This window comes from Sphaerodactylus townsendi, linkage group LG05 (genome assembly GCF_021028975.2).
Source record: "Sphaerodactylus townsendi isolate TG3544 linkage group LG05, MPM_Stown_v2.3, whole genome shotgun sequence".
In the NCBI taxonomy this organism is placed as follows: domain Eukaryota; kingdom Metazoa; phylum Chordata; class Lepidosauria; order Squamata; family Sphaerodactylidae; genus Sphaerodactylus; species Sphaerodactylus townsendi.
In genome coordinates, this window is record NC_059429.1 from 114,460,386 (window position 1) to 114,476,195 (window position 15,810).

Consider the following 15,810-nt stretch of genomic DNA (forward strand, 5'->3'; position numbering starts at 1 on the left):
CACAACGTCCCTTGAAGTGCATTACAAAGTCTGAGACTCCATGGCCAAAGGTGTTCAGGGATGCCCTCCACAGAGAAGAGAGGACTTGACTCTCTCACCCTCAGTCGCCTCCATCTGGTGTCTCCAAAACGGGCAGGTCTTCTGTGGTGAGGGTAGGGAGCGCAGGTTGCCTCATTTCATTGGCGGCCCCCAGAGCACGGGAGGAGCAGCTTGCTGCGGGGCAGTTGAATGAGTCTGTATGCTGGATCTGGGCTATAGGCCATGCGGGAACCCTGGGAATAGTCTTGGAACTGTCACTGCCCAGACCGCTGGCCTCCCAGGGTTGGCTTAGCAGGAGGCCCAGGTGTTCCTGCTTCCCAGGCACCATTCGCTGCTGGGCCCCTGGGCTGGATCCAGTGCCCGGCATCTGCTCTCTGTCTTTCCACGCACCAGGGATCCCTGGTTCTTCGGTTCTGGAACCAGACCTACAGAGAAGAATGGAGAGAAGCAAAGAGTCCCTTACCTCTGTACACAAATGCGTCTTGCTTTCCAATTTTCAGATCTCAAATCTATGAAGGCTCACTGATGCTAATCCTCCATACATCCAGTTCTTCATGATTGTTCGCTGCAAGCAATCTTTTGATGATCATGAATCCAACAATAATTCCCATACAGGTGGATGACCCTGGGGCAGAGGCAACATTCATTATGCCCTGCGCCACCCCTCCACCCACAGATGCCTTCTCCTGAGAGGAACGTGGGCTCTGGCAATTGCGCGAATCTTGGGGCTAGTGTGGAGGACCATTTTTCACCCCCCATTGTGGCGTCCACATGGGGACATATGACCCCATATGTCCCCTTAGGCGGTACGCCCCAGGCCCGAGATCCCCAAGTGACAAAGCAGGGAAAGAAACTGACCAAGAAGCAAAATGTCTTCCTTGAGAAAGAGGTCGATTTCCTTACTAGATTTCCTTTTACCCTGCGCATTCAAAGGGCACAACGTCCCTTGTAGTGCATTACAAAGTCTGAGACTCCATGGCCAAAGGTGTGCCCAGGACTCTCCACTGAGAGAAGAGAGGGACTTGACGCCTTCGGCCTTGGCTCTCACCATCTGGCGCCTCCAAAACGGGCAGGTCTTCTGTGGTGAGGGTAGGGAGCGCAGGTTGCCTCGTTTCATTCATTGGCGGCCCCCAGAGCACGGGAGGAGCAGCTTGCTGCGGGGCAGTTGAATGAGTCTGTATGCTGGATCTGGGCTACAGGCAATGCGGGAACCCTGGGAATAGAAGCCCTGGAACTGGTCACTGTGTGCAGACCGCTGGCCTCTCAGGGTTGGCTTAGCAGGAGGCCCAGGTGTTCCTGCTTCCCAGGCACCATTCGCTGCTGGGCCCCTGGGCTGGCTCCAGTGCCCGGCGTCTGCTCTCTGTCTTCCCTTTGGACAGGGATCCCTGGTTCTTCGGTTCTGGAACCAGACCTACAGAGAAGGACGGAGAGAAGCAAAGGGTTTGTTATCTCTGAACACAAATGCGTCTTGCTTTCCACTTTTCAGATCTCAAATCTAGGAAGGCTCACTGATGCTAATCCTCCATATATCCAGTTCTTCACGCTTGTTTGCTGCAAGCAATCTTTTGATGATCATTAATCCACCAATAATTCCCATACAGGTGGCTGACCCTGGGGCAGAGGCAACATCAGGCCCCCTGCACTTATGGGGCAGAGGTTTCCAGATATGGGGGAGTTCTCTCTGGGTATCTCTGGGACAGCCACACCTCTGACCCAATTATGTAACTTCTGGAAAAAGTATGGCATCTTCGACATCCTTCAGTCTGAAAGCCTCTCCTGAATACCCTGTGCTCACATGTTCAGAAACAATCTGGTTTGCATACCATTGTAGAAAAATGCAGGTTCGGTGTCAAGACTTTTGGATTTCAGAAGCAAACTGCCATTCAATTCAGAAAAGCAGAAAAAAAGAGAGGCAGAAATACCAAGGAAGCACCCCCGAGTTACTTGGATTCGGCATTCAGGAGCTCCTGTCTTTTTTTGCGAACTCCTCCTGCACTTCAATCACTGGATACCTGTTAGCACGAAAGGCCCTCAGCAGAATCTCCAGTTGGTTTTTTGAAAAGGAGGTTCTCTTCTTCCTGCGGCCACCTCTGGAGTTGGCACTCAGACACTGAGGAAGCTAGAAAGGAGCGTGTGCGAACTCCTCCTGCACTTCAATCACTGGATACCTGTTAGCACGAAAGGCCCTCAGCAGAATCTCCAGTTGGTTTTTTGAGAAGGAGGTTCTCTTCTTCCTGCGGCCACCTCTGGAGTTGGCACTCAGACACTGAGGAAGCTAGAAAGGAGCGTCTGCGACCTCCTCCTGCACTTCGATCCCTGGATACCTGTTAGCACGAAAGGCCCTCACCAGAATCTCCAGTTGGTTTTTTGAAAAGGAGGTTCTCTTCTTCCTGCGGCCACCACTGGAGTTGGCACTCAGCCACTCAGGAAGCTAGAAAGGAGCGTCTGCGACCTCCTCCTGCACTTCGATCCCTGGATACCTGTTAGCACGAAAGGCCCTCAGCAGAATCTCCAGTTGGTTTTTTGAGAAGGAGGTTCTCTTCTTCCTGCGGCCACCACTGGAGTTGGCACTCAGTCACTCAGGAAGCTAGAAAGGAGCGTCTGCGGTGGGGGGGGGGGGGGGTGGGGGGGGGGGGGGGTGGGGGGGGGGGGGGGTGGGGGGGGGGGGGGGTGGGGGGGGGGGGGGGTGGGGGGGGGGGGGGGTGGGGGGGGGGGGGGGTGGGGGGGGGGGGGGGTGGGGGGGGGGGGGGGTGGGGGGGGGGGGGGGTGGGGGGGGGGGGGGGTGGGGGGGGGGGGGGGTGGGGGGGGGGGGGGGTGGGGGGGGGGGGGGGTGGGGGGGGGGGGGGGTGGGGGGGGGGGGGGGTGGGGGGGGGGGGGGGTGGGGGGGGGGGGGGGTGGGGGGGGGGGGGGGTGGGGGGGGGGGGGGGTGGGGGGGGGGGGGGGTGGGGGGGGGGGGGGGTGGGGGGGGGGGGGGGTGGGGGGGGGGGGGGGTGGGGGGGGGGGGGGGTGGGGGGGGGGGGGGGTGGGGGGGGGGGGGGGTGGGGGGGGGGGGGGGTGGGGGGGGGGGGGGGTGGGGGGGGGGGGGGGTGGGGGGGGGGGGGGGTGGGGGGGGGGGGGGGTGGGGGGGGGGGGGGGTGGGGGGGGGGGGGGGTGGGGGGGGGGGGGGGTGGGGGGGGGGGGGGGTGGGGGGGGGGGGGGGTGGGGGGGGGGGGGGGTGGGGGGGGGGGGGGGTGGGGGGGGGGGGGGGTGGGGGGGGGGGGGGGTGGGGGGGGGGGGGGGTGGGGGGGGGGGGGGGTGGGGGGGGGGGGGGGTGGGGGGGGGGGGGGGTGGGGGGGGGGGGGGGTGGGGGGGGGGGGGGGTGGGGGGGGGGGGGGGTGGGGGGGGGGGGGGGTGGGGGGGGGGGGGGGTGGGGGGGGGGGGGGGTGGGGGGGGGGGGGGGTGGGGGGGGGGGGGGGTGGGGGGGGGGGGGGGTGGGGGGGGGGGGGGGTGGGGGGGGGGGGGGGTGGGGGGGGGGGGGGGTGGGGGGGGGGGGGGGTGGGGGGGGGGGGGGGTGGGGGGGGGGGGGGGTGGGGGGGGGGGGGGGTGGGGGGGGGGGGGGGTGGGGGGGGGGGGGGGTGGGGGGGGGGGGGGGTGGGGGGGGGGGGGGGTGGGGGGGGGGGGGGGTGGGGGGGGGGGGGGGTGGGGGGGGGGGGGGGTGGGGGGGGGGGGGGGTGGGGGGGGGGGGGGGTGGGGGGGGGGGGGGGTGGGGGGGGGGGGGGGTGGGGGGGGGGGGGGGTGGGGGGGGGGGGGGGTGGGGGGGGGGGGGGGTGGGGGGGGGGGGGGGTGGGGGGGGGGGGGGGTGGGGGGGGGGGGGGGTGGGGGGGGGGGGGGGTGGGGGGGGGGGGGGGTGGGGGGGGGGGGGGGTGGGGGGGGGGGGGGGTGGGGGGGGGGGGGGGTGGGGGGGGGGGGGGGTGGGGGGGGGGGGGGGTGGGGGGGGGGGGGGGTGGGGGGGGGGGGGGGTGGGGGGGGGGGGGGGTGGGGGGGGGGGGGGGTGGGGGGGGGGGGGGGTGGGGGGGGGGGGGGGTGGGGGGGGGGGGGGGTGGGGGGGGGGGGGGGTGGGGGGGGGGGGGGGTGGGGGGGGGGGGGGGTGGGGGGGGGGGGGGGTGGGGGGGGGGGGGGGTGGGGGGGGGGGGGGGTGGGGGGGGGGGGGGGTGGGGGGGGGGGGGGGTGGGGGGGGGGGGGGGTGGGGGGGGGGGGGGGTGGGGGGGGGGGGGGGTGGGGGGGGGGGGGGGTGGGGGGGGGGGGGGGTGGGGGGGGGGGGGGGTGGGGGGGGGGGGGGGTGGGGGGGGGGGGGGGTGGGGGGGGGGGGGGGTGGGGGGGGGGGGGGGTGGGGGGGGGGGGGGGTGGGGGGGGGGGGGGGTGGGGGGGGGGGGGGGTGGGGGGGGGGGGGGGTGGGGGGGGGGGGGGGTGGGGGGGGGGGGGGGTGGGGGGGGGGGGGGGTGGGGGGGGGGGGGGGTGGGGGGGGGGGGGGGTGGGGGGGGGGGGGGGTGGGGGGGGGGGGGGGTGGGGGGGGGGGGGGGTGGGGGGGGGGGGGGGTGGGGGGGGGGGGGGGTGGGGGGGGGGGGGGGTGGGGGGGGGGGGGGGTGGGGGGGGGGGGGGGTGGGGGGGGGGGGGGGTGGGGGGGGGGGGGGGTGGGGGGGGGGGGGGGTGGGGGGGGGGGGGGGTGGGGGGGGGGGGGGGTGGGGGGGGGGGGGGGTGGGGGGGGGGGGGGGTGGGGGGGGGGGGGGGTGGGGGGGGGGGGGGGTGGGGGGGGGGGGGGGTGGGGGGGGGGGGGGGTGGGGGGGGGGGGGGGTGGGGGGGGGGGGGGGTGGGGGGGGGGGGGGGTGGGGGGGGGGGGGGGTGGGGGGGGGGGGGGGTGGGGGGGGGGGGGGGTGGGGGGGGGGGGGGGTGGGGGGGGGGGGGGGTGGGGGGGGGGGGGGGTGGGGGGGGGGGGGGGTGGGGGGGGGGGGGGGTGGGGGGGGGGGGGGGTGGGGGGGGGGGGGGGTGGGGGGGGGGGGGGGTGGGGGGGGGGGGGGGTGGGGGGGGGGGGGGGTGGGGGGGGGGGGGGGTGGGGGGGGGGGGGGGTGGGGGGGGGGGGGGGTGGGGGGGGGGGGGGGTGGGGGGGGGGGGGGGTGGGGGGGGGGGGGGGTGGGGGGGGGGGGGGGTGGGGGGGGGGGGGGGTGGGGGGGGGGGGGGGTGGGGGGGGGGGGGGGTGGGGGGGGGGGGGGGTGGGGGGGGGGGGGGGTGGGGGGGGGGGGGGGTGGGGGGGGGGGGGGGTGGGGGGGGGGGGGGGTGGGGGGGGGGGGGGGTGGGGGGGGGGGGGGGTGGGGGGGGGGGGGGGTGGGGGGGGGGGGGGGTGGGGGGGGGGGGGGGTGGGGGGGGGGGGGGGTGGGGGGGGGGGGGGGTGGGGGGGGGGGGGGGTGGGGGGGGGGGGGGGTGGGGGGGGGGGGGGGTGGGGGGGGGGGGGGGTGGGGGGGGGGGGGGGTGGGGGGGGGGGGGGGTGGGGGGGGGGGGGGGTGGGGGGGGGGGGGGGTGGGGGGGGGGGGGGGTGGGGGGGGGGGGGGGTGGGGGGGGGGGGGGGTGGGGGGGGGGGGGGGTGGGGGGGGGGGGGGGTGGGGGGGGGGGGGGGTGGGGGGGGGGGGGGGTGGGGGGGGGGGGGGGTGGGGGGGGGGGGGGGTGGGGGGGGGGGGGGGTGGGGGGGGGGGGGGGTGGGGGGGGGGGGGGGTGGGGGGGGGGGGGGGTGGGGGGGGGGGGGGGTGGGGGGGGGGGGGGGTGGGGGGGGGGGGGGGTGGGGGGGGGGGGGGGTGGGGGGGGGGGGGGGTGGGGGGGGGGGGGGGTGGGGGGGGGGGGGGGTGGGGGGGGGGGGGGGTGGGGGGGGGGGGGGGTGGGGGGGGGGGGGGGTGGGGGGGGGGGGGGGTGGGGGGGGGGGGGGGTGGGGGGGGGGGGGGGTGGGGGGGGGGGGGGGTGGGGGGGGGGGGGGGTGGGGGGGGGGGGGGGTGGGGGGGGGGGGGGGTGGGGGGGGGGGGGGGTGGGGGGGGGGGGGGGTGGGGGGGGGGGGGGGTGGGGGGGGGGGGGGGTGGGGGGGGGGGGGGGTGGGGGGGGGGGGGGGTGGGGGGGGGGGGGGGTGGGGGGGGGGGGGGGTGGGGGGGGGGGGGGGTGGGGGGGGGGGGGGGTGGGGGGGGGGGGGGGTGGGGGGGGGGGGGGGTGGGGGGGGGGGGGGGTGGGGGGGGGGGGGGGTGGGGGGGGGGGGGGGTGGGGGGGGGGGGGGGTGGGGGGGGGGGGGGGTGGGGGGGGGGGGGGGTGGGGGGGGGGGGGGGTGGGGGGGGGGGGGGGTGGGGGGGGGGGGGGGTGGGGGGGGGGGGGGGTGGGGGGGGGGGGGGGTGGGGGGGGGGGGGGGTGGGGGGGGGGGGGGGTGGGGGGGGGGGGGGGTGGGGGGGGGGGGGGGTGGGGGGGGGGGGGGGTGGGGGGGGGGGGGGGTGGGGGGGGGGGGGGGTGGGGGGGGGGGGGGGTGGGGGGGGGGGGGGGTGGGGGGGGGGGGGGGTGGGGGGGGGGGGGGGTGGGGGGGGGGGGGGGTGGGGGGGGGGGGGGGTGGGGGGGGGGGGGGGTGGGGGGGGGGGGGGGTGGGGGGGGGGGGGGGTGGGGGGGGGGGGGGGTGGGGGGGGGGGGGGGTGGGGGGGGGGGGGGGTGGGGGGGGGGGGGGGTGGGGGGGGGGGGGGGTGGGGGGGGGGGGGGGTGGGGGGGGGGGGGGGTGGGGGGGGGGGGGGGTGGGGGGGGGGGGGGGTGGGGGGGGGGGGGGGTGGGGGGGGGGGGGGGTGGGGGGGGGGGGGGGTGGGGGGGGGGGGGGGTGGGGGGGGGGGGGGGTGGGGGGGGGGGGGGGTGGGGGGGGGGGGGGGTGGGGGGGGGGGGGGGTGGGGGGGGGGGGGGGTGGGGGGGGGGGGGGGTGGGGGGGGGGGGGGGTGGGGGGGGGGGGGGGTGGGGGGGGGGGGGGGTGGGGGGGGGGGGGGGTGGGGGGGGGGGGGGGTGGGGGGGGGGGGGGGTGGGGGGGGGGGGGGGTGGGGGGGGGGGGGGGTGGGGGGGGGGGGGGGTGGGGGGGGGGGGGGGTGGGGGGGGGGGGGGGTGGGGGGGGGGGGGGGTGGGGGGGGGGGGGGGTGGGGGGGGGGGGGGGTGGGGGGGGGGGGGGGTGGGGGGGGGGGGGGGTGGGGGGGGGGGGGGGTGGGGGGGGGGGGGGGTGGGGGGGGGGGGGGGTGGGGGGGGGGGGGGGTGGGGGGGGGGGGGGGTGGGGGGGGGGGGGGGTGGGGGGGGGGGGGGGTGGGGGGGGGGGGGGGTGGGGGGGGGGGGGGGTGGGGGGGGGGGGGGGTGGGGGGGGGGGGGGGTGGGGGGGGGGGGGGGTGGGGGGGGGGGGGGGTGGGGGGGGGGGGGGGTGGGGGGGGGGGGGGGTGGGGGGGGGGGGGGGTGGGGGGGGGGGGGGGTGGGGGGGGGGGGGGGTGGGGGGGGGGGGGGGTGGGGGGGGGGGGGGGTGGGGGGGGGGGGGGGTGGGGGGGGGGGGGGGTGGGGGGGGGGGGGGGTGGGGGGGGGGGGGGGTGGGGCCACACACCATCAAGAATGAGCCCTTGCAACAAACCAGCCTATGGTCAAGGGCATCCTAAGAAGTATTATACCCTCCTAAATCCATAGAAGTCAAGAGGCTTAGTACTGGGGTTAAGACTTTTGCTGCCTGTAAACATCATCTCCATCTTCACTTGGGCATCTCTGTCAAAGGACTGAATACAGCCAGCCGTGCCACTAAAGCCTCATCGGTCTGATGCATGGCATCAATTGTCAAAATGGCCTTCTGCTGTCAACACAAAACAAGCCAGTCTGTCCCTGCACCAGTACAAATGGCCATCAAAAATGGCAAAATCCAGAAACCAGTGTAAAAAAAACAAAATCTCAGTCTCTCAGGACTCTGTGTCTCTGAACTGAGGATCTCCATTCTTCACCAAAATAACTTCAAAGGGAAACACTCCACAAAGTGTGGTTCCGTTCTTGCAGACAGCAAATGGCACAGCCCTTTCCTCTTATGCTACAGGTGTTAAACAGCTTAGCAAAGCTAGGAACATTGCTGCTATCACCAGTTCCTGCTGTTGCAAACGGGCACTGTGCTTATCTTGTATACATTTGGGCTTTACATAGAAATGTCATAGACTGGCTCTTTTGCATTTTATGGCCATTTGATCTCTCTAAAAATTTCCCTCCTTTCTGTACCCAGCTGAGAATAACAACTGCTTGTCCTGAAACCCATCGACAGAATTCTCTCTGAGGCAGAACAACATCTGGCTCTACTGTGCTTATCCAGATGTGTCACTCATTTGGGGCATGTTTCGTTGGGATGTGAAAGAATAATCAGGTGACTCAGTTGTGGGATGGTGGTGGTCGATTGCCCTCCACGTATCTGAAGAACTGAGTCGTGGCTCACAAGTGTTCATGTTGTGACTCTCTAAGGTGCCCGTGGACTTCTGTTTCACAAAATGGTGAGGGCAAGAATGGGTTGTAGGATGTTGAAGCTGGATGACCACAACCAGAACCAGATCCCAAACACCTTTCACTTATTGGGGAAGTACAGAGGATGGGTAGACTTGCCAGCCTCCAGGTGGGACCTGGAGATCTCTTGGAATTACAACTGATCTCCATACAACAAAAAACAGCTACTTAGGAGGGTGGAATTTGGCAGTTTACCCTACTGAAGTCCAAATAGGGCTGCTAGCGCTGGGTTGTGAAATTCCTGGAGGTTTGGGGGGGGGGGGCGTGCAGCCTAGGGAGGCAGGGGTTGTGAAGGGGACCAACCTCATTCATTTTATTACATATAGTCATAAACCAGCAAAAAGGCTAAAATACAAGCACAGCAACAGTGTTAATGAACAGCTACTGAGCAATTTCACACGACACCCATGATCTCCATATTCGGCTAGCAATGTAACAAAATGTAGACAGTGTATATGAAATGGTGAAATCCTTATCTTCAAGTAAAAATTTAACCAGTAAGTCACTAGGGTGACTAGAATAACTGGGGGATGGGTGGGGGGAGACAGTGGTGGGATCCAAAAATTTTAGTAACAGGTTCCCTCGCCAGCCCCCCCCAGCAAAGGGGGCAGAGGCGTACCTAGGCAAACCTGAGCCCTGGGCAAAACCTGAGTTGGATGCCCCCCCCCATGGGCAGTCACCCCACCACGACCCCCAATTTTTTTTGGCACCAGGTCATTTCTAAATCATCATCACATTATAGAAAATGCCCCAACTCACAAATCTGAACACAGCAATGGTGAAACACACAGGTTCTTTGATAGAGACTGGTGAGATAAAAGGTACGAAAGGCTGAGAATCAATGAATTGCAGTACCTGGAAGGGATTAACCCAGTTCAGGGAGTTACATTATTAGTTGCAATTGCTGTATGGAACCTTCATGTTCAAAGGCAGTATGCCTCTCGGGAAGGCGAGGGCGTGGAGATGGAAAAGCGGACCCAATTAGTAACCCCTTCTCGGCACACACAAATAATTAGTAACCCACTCTCGGGAACTGGTGAGAACCTGTTGGATCCCAACTGTGGGGTGAGACCTCAGTAATGCCGTAGAGTCCACCTTCCAAAGTGGCCATTTTCTCCAGGGGGAACTGATCTATCTTTTCTGGAGACCAGTTGTAATTCTGGGAGATCTGGCAACCCTATCTTCAAACCACAGGGTCCATGACAAATCTCTTGGAACTGGTTGTGGTGGGTTTTCCGGGCTGTGTGGCCATGGTCTGGTAGATCTTGTTCCTAACGTTTTGCCTGATGCATCAGGTGAAATGTTAGGAACAAGATCTACCAGACCACGGCCACACAGCCCGGAAAACCCACCACAACCAGTTGAATCCAGCCGTGAAAGCCTTTGACAATCTCTTGGAAGTTCCCAATCCAGAACTGGCAACCCTAGGCATAGTTTAGCATATTTTGAAACAATTTAAGCCACTTTAGATGGTGAGAATTCAAATGCTGTAGAAAATTATTCTCTTAGCGTTCAAAGCGCCAGGAGATTTGTTGCTGCTGCAAAGGGCTGTCAGGTGTCCCCTTTGGAAAACTGAATAAAACAAGGAGTCCAGCGTGGCACCTTAAAGACTAGCAGATTTTCGTCTAGCATGAGCTTTGGTGAGTCACTCTTTCCAGCCTGATTGACTGCAAGGTGGAAGTCATCTACAGCACTTCATCAGTGATTTGGCAAGAGCTAGTAGAGATAGAATGGGACAATGGCGTTATCCATTGTGTGAACTACTCCCTTTATCTCAGTAGAATGTGACAGCAATGCAATCAAAAATAACTCTTAACATGGGGTTGTGTCATACTCTGCTACTCTTCTCAGAATTCCCACAAGTGAAAGCAAGTGTATCCCTTTTTGGTAGTAGAACAAAATTCAAGTCCTGGCCAGGACCATCTTAAAGATCAACAAAGTTTTCCACTGGGTCTGATGAAGCTATTTTCACCAGATCCTCTTCAATTAGTAGACATGTTGGACTTGAATCCAGCAGCACGTTAGAATTTTAGGGTGTAAGCTTTCAAGAGTCTAAGCTCCCTATGGCCCCTTCCGCACACGCAAAATAATGCGTTTTCAAACCACTTTCACAACTGTTTGCAAGTGGATTTTGCCATTCCGCACAGCTTCAAAGAGCACTGAAAGCAGTTTGAAAGTGCATTATTCTGCATGTGCGGAATGAGCCTTAGACAATCTTCAGTTAGTGTATCACTTGAGATGGATATCTAGCTTTCTTAAAATAAGGACTTCCAAAGTTCTCTTCTGAATGTTCTGATTAACTGCTGTTTTTTTGTACACGCAAAAGGAGAAACGGGGCATCCTGAGTTTAACTTTGCACCCAGCATTCTGTACTTGAAATCTTTAGAGCTTTCTGGTCTCCATTTCCAAGAGTCTTCCGTATATGCAGCAGATCTGAAATGCCCTAAAGATCTTCCTCCCCCTCCCCCACCTTTAAAAAAAATATTGAACATCCAACTTGATTAAGAGCTCTGGGCAATTAAAAAATAACTGGGCCAATTTGGTTTTTCCTAATCAAAGAAGATTACACTGCAGGTGTGTGTGGTGTGTCTTTTGCATCCCTGTGACTGTCTACAATCATTGTCTCCTTTCCCCGTCTCCCATATATTTAAGATTTTGTCACAAGCTGCTGTTTACAATTTGGTTTTTCAAACCCGCAGCCGGCTGCTCTTCCTTTATCTAAACCCTACATTTTAATGTGGCTTTTGTGTCTGAGTTCACAGACTGGATCCAGCTCTGTAGCTCAACCAGTAAAACAGTACACAATAGCCAAACTACAGCAGGTACATTTGCAAATAAAAGAACTGTTCTTAGTTTATAACAGTACTGTCCGTGATTTTGCTTCACAGGCATGTCTCAATCTTTGCCCTGAGGAGCTTACAATCTCAAGTCCGATAGTAGAGAGTGAACAGAACAGGGAAAGAAGGGAGGAGGGCTTAAGACTGCCAAATGCAGTTACTCCACACACTTAACCAGCTATCTCCAGAAATACTCTATTTTAAATTAAAATTGGAAACAGAGTGCAATCTAAAAAAGAGAGGGAGGGAGAAATAACAGCATATCAAGTAGGCACACTGTAAAAAAAATTACCTTTTCTGTACTATTTACATAAGCATGAAAACAGAAATATCAGCACTGAGTGATCAAGATTCTTTTAGTTATTCTATTGCCAGATCCAACTTTCGATCAACTCCTGACCATAATGAGCCCAAGCTGGATCTCTCTCTCTCTGGAGGAGCCTTCTTGGATGTTTTAAAGCAGAGGCTGAATGGCTATCTGCCAGGATGCTTTGATTCCAGCATGGCAGGGGGGTTGTTAGATTCCTGCGTGGCAAGTACCTAACACAACAGCCTAACACTTTTTTTTAAAATCAGGGAAACTGTGCAGTGGGAATCAGGAGTCAGTTCTCTCCCCTTTTGCAGTATAGCAGTCTCAACCTGTACTGTACATCACCATATTTTGTGGGCTTAATTACACATCTGGATTTCCAATTACTGGAACTCCAAGGTCACATAGCTTGAAATTTCAAGGTGTCCCTGTATGGCGAGAGTGACTGTGGGGTGGGATAACGGTTAACTCTTCCACCACTGACTGATGGACTGACTGACTATATATCAATCATGCTGGGAGGGAGGGCAGGTCACAGTCAGTGGTTGAATATAGGTCTGAGGTAACCTGGGCAAGGTGGGGTATTACAAGAAAACCAGTCCTTGGAAATATCACCACGACTCATCACCAGAGGTTCTGCTCAGGTTTAATTCCATGCATCTCCCATTGAAAATGAGGGGCTGACTTAAATGATATTCCTTTAAGTGCCCACTGACCACCAAGCAGAATCTCACTAATATATTCCCCAAAAGAAATATAAACTCCTTTTGTATTTAATTACTGTCCACAAAAACTTAGCTGCTAGTAGCGTAAATCCTATTATCTGAGTCAGATAATAGAAACTGAGTTAGACCTTGCAAAGAAAGATCAAATTCATAAAATAAAAACTGCCCAAAATATAGGTATTAGGTGTAGTAAAATACCTCAGCCTGAGAACTCTGAAGTGCTGCTTATCTTGATACACCAATGGGCTGAGTCAGCACGAGGCACCTTCATGGCCTTCTTATCCCACCAAGGCCTTCTTCCAAATCAATAGGGTGAGATAAGGTGGTGACATACTCAATAACATCAAGTCTGGCCATCTAATCAAGCATCCCAAGAGCTGGAGCCAGGCAATGGGGCACGTTCTCTGTATTAGACTGCATATCGTCTATGCTATGTCATACTATCACAGAGTTTTTTAAAGTCTTCTCACACGTGGGCCCATTCATTTGTTGCTGTTGTTGTTGTTAATAATAATAGCAACTGAATTTAAAATAAATGGGCTAATCTTAGGTAAACTTCCAGATGCTGTAGGGGGGTGGTTGGGATTGCACCGTGATAAGAGAAACCAAATGCTGCACATGCTCAGAGACTTCACTTCTAGGACTTTTACCATTTTGGTCATCCTCCTCCTCTGGACCTGTTCCAGCTTGTCAATGTCCTTCACGAACTGTGCTGCCCAGAACTGGACACAGTATTCCAGGTGAGGTCTGACCAATGCAGAATAGAATGGTACCATTACTTCCCTTCATCTAGAAACTATAGTCCTATTAATGTATTGTCGAAAGGTTTCACAGCCGGAATCACTGGGGTGCTGTGTGGTTTCCGGGCTGCATGGCCATGTTCTAGCAGCATTCTCTCCTGATGTTTTGCCTGCATCTGTGGCTGGCATCTTCAGAGATCTGATAGTAGGAAAGGAAAGCAAGTGGTATATATATATATATATACCTGTGAGTAAATGTCAATAGGTGAGGGCATCTGAATAGGAGCCCAGAATTGCATTGGCTCTCTTGACTGCTGCATCCTACTGCTGACTTATGTTCAGTTTGTGGTCAACTCCCAGGTCCCTTTCACATGCACTGTTGTCAAGCCGGGTGTCACCCATGCTGTATCTGTGGATTTCATTCTTTCTGCCTAAGTGTAGTATCTTACATTTATCTGTGTTGAAATTCATTGTGTTAGACCAGTGGTGGCGAACCTTTGGCACTCCAGATGTTATGGACTACAATTTCCATCAGCCCCTGCCAGCATGGCCAATTGGCCATGCTAGCAGGGGCTGATGGGAATTGTAGTCCATAACATCTGGAGTGCCAAAGGTTCGCCACCACAGTGTTAGACTGTTAGTATTGGCCCAGCTCTCTAATCTGTCAAGGTAATTTTAAATTTTGTCTCTATCCTTTGCGATATGAACTACCCCTACTCACTTGGTGTTATCTGCAAATCTGATCAGCATGCCCTCAATTCTATCATCCAAGTCATTGATAAAAATATTGAACAGCACTAGACCCAACACAGAACCGTGTGGCATCCTACTAGTCACTTCTCTCCAGGATAAAGATGAGCACCCTTTGTGTTTGGTCAGTCAACCAATTACAAATCCATCTAACAGTAGCATTCTCTAGCCCACATTTTACTAGCTTCCTTGCAAGAATATCATGGGACACCTTGTCAAAGGCCTTGCTAAAATCAAGGTATGCTACATTCACAGCGTTCCCTTCATCTCATAATGCAGTATCCAGTAATGAAGTATCATTGGCGTACCTCACACTGTTCATGTTCCTCCCCTGGTTTCATTCTGCCTTCATCTAAATCTAATCCATCTTTCCTCTGCATACAGATTGAAGAGAAATGGCAATAAAATACATCCTTGTCTAAAACCTCTGCCAATTGGAAACCGTTCTGTTTCTCTATATTCTGCCTGGCAGTAGCCTCTTGTCCAGAGCACAGGTTGTTCATCAAAACAATCAGATGTTGTGCACATCCATTTCCTTTAAAACCAGCCACAATTTTTCATGATCTTCACAGTCAAAAGTTTTGCTGTAACCTATGAAACACAAGCTAATTTTTTTCCTGAAATCCTCTTGCATACTCCAGTAACCAACATAAATTTCTAATCATCTCTAATGCCTCTTTCTTTTCTGAATCCAGCTTGTCCATCAGATGGTTCTCTTTGATTGATTGATTGATTGATTGATTGATTGATTGATTGATTTGATTTGATTTTTAGGCAGCCCTTCCCCAGAGGGCTCAGGGCAGCTTACAATAAACGCTGTTAAAACAGTAATACAATGTAATCTAATCTATGGTGTCATATTCAACCTTGGGGGGAGGGGGGATTTTCTAATAAAATACCATTCCCACACCCAGATCTATCACTCATTCATGCAGAAAGGAAAGGAAATATAGAGCGGAAATAGGACAAACAACAGGGAAAAGAAAAGGAAAAAGGAAAAAAAGGAAAGCGGGGGAGGTCCAGTACACTATATTAAGGAGCAGCAGTGGCGTAGTGGTTAAGGACAGGTGTACCATAATCTGGAGGAACCGGGTTTGATTCCCTGCTTTGCCGCTTGAGCTGTGGAGGCTTCTCTGGGGAATTCAGATTAGCCTGTACACTCCCACACACGACAGCTGGGTGATCTTGGGCTAGTCACAGTTCTTCTGAACTCTCTCAGCCCCACCTACCTCACAGGGTGTTTGTCATGAGGGGGAAGGGAAAGGAGTTTTAAGCCCCTTTGAGTCTCCTACAGGACAGAAAGGGGGGGGGATATGAATTCAACTCTTCTTCTTCTTCTTCTTCTTCTTCTTCTTCTTCTTCTTCTTCTTCTTCTTCTCCAATAATAAGCCAATGAGTATCTAAGTTAGCGCTTGTTGTGTTCCTTTAAGTGGAGGAAGACTCTGTATATAGTATCATTATAAAGTGCTTTGATTGTGTGTTCCTGCATTGCAGGGGTTTGGGCTTGATGGCCCTTGGGGTCTCTTCCAACTCTATGATTCTATGATCAGAGAACTGAAGGTGCTGGGCCAAGGTAATGCAGTGAATTTGGTTGCTGTTTCACACCTTATGTGATGTGATTTGGACTGAATGCCCACTTCTGACAAAGCCAGGGTTCACACTAGATTCCTGATGAGTCACTCATCATAAGTGTGACTGTACAATGCTTGTGTTCACAAACATACACACATTTTGAGGTGAGGCTATGAAATAGATTAACGTATTAAAAATATAATGAGGTTTAAGCCCAAACTCATGCACTGGATAATGCTCACTTTCAAAGAGTACAGTGGGTATACCAATTCTTGAGCTAGTCAAATGGCTAATGATTT